Source organism: Frankliniella occidentalis, unplaced genomic scaffold (genome assembly GCF_000697945.3).
Source record: "Frankliniella occidentalis isolate FOCC.00 unplaced genomic scaffold, Focc_3.1 Scaffold165, whole genome shotgun sequence".
Taxonomy (NCBI): Eukaryota; Metazoa; Arthropoda; class Insecta; order Thysanoptera; family Thripidae; genus Frankliniella; species Frankliniella occidentalis.
The window spans coordinates 1678-1978 of record NW_026267291.1 but is presented as its reverse complement, the minus strand read 5'-3'; positions in this window follow the sequence as shown (position 1 = coordinate 1978).

Below are 301 nucleotides of genomic sequence, written 5' to 3'. Positions count from 1 at the left end.
TCTTGTAGAACACCCTCTTATATCTATCTCTCCAAAAAACCATCTCCGTAACTTAAAACTTGTTGCGCAAGGAATTTTTAGAGCGTTGTAAGAATTGAACAATCGACCTGAAATTACTATTCTAGGCACAACCTAAAACTGGAGGGTTGATAAGATGCATTTACTATTGTCTCTAAAACCAAATTAAGTAAAAAGATAAGTAAGAAAAAAAAGTCTGCATAGTATAAATAAACTAGTCATTAAAGCAAAAATAAACGAACACCAGAGCAACAGCTGACTTTTCTGACTCACTCTGACCTCT